This window comes from Trachymyrmex cornetzi, unplaced genomic scaffold (genome assembly GCF_001594075.2).
Source record: "Trachymyrmex cornetzi isolate Tcor2-1 unplaced genomic scaffold, Tcor1.1 scaffold124, whole genome shotgun sequence".
NCBI lineage: Eukaryota > Metazoa > Arthropoda > Insecta > Hymenoptera > Formicidae > Trachymyrmex > Trachymyrmex cornetzi.
The window spans coordinates 168,903-169,526 of record NW_017295806.1 but is presented as its reverse complement, the minus strand read 5'-3'; positions in this window follow the sequence as shown (position 1 = coordinate 169,526).

The window sequence follows — 624 nt, the reverse complement described above, 5'->3', positions numbered from 1 at the left end:
GTTCGGACACAAAGGCAAGACTGAGTAATTGGATCGGATTTGTCAGGTACGCATTTCATTTTTGACTCGTTATGCGCCGTCTTGGCATTCGAGATAGTATTTTAGGCAGTAAGTCGTACAGTCCATCGAAAATTCCGCGCGTTGTGACACTTTTCTGCGTCGTTCACGCGAATCGTAGCATGGCTGCTCGAGCAAATGTATACCATCTTTTGTCGTCAATTTCGTGAATTCAAACGCGAGAGTGCGGCAAGTGTCTGCGATGCTTGTTCGAGACAACGACACGGAATTGATCGTGCGTAAAACAATGCGCGTGGCAGTTGAATTTTTTCACGATCTTGTCGATGAACGTTCGCGATTGTTTTCGAGCTCCGCGGGTAATTATTTATTAGAATATCATACCCCACCTTTTACATTGTTATTACATTGTTATACATCGGTGGAACGTATTTGATATTATTTTATTATTTAAATATTTCGTATTAATTATACAATGTGATGTCAAAAGGCAAGAAGTAAAAAGAGGTTTTTACTAGCGTGGTTTTTTTACATAATCATTATTCAATTATTAATCTTTATTCAATTATTCGTATTTATTATCGTAGTACATTTCGCGGTTTGCTTTTG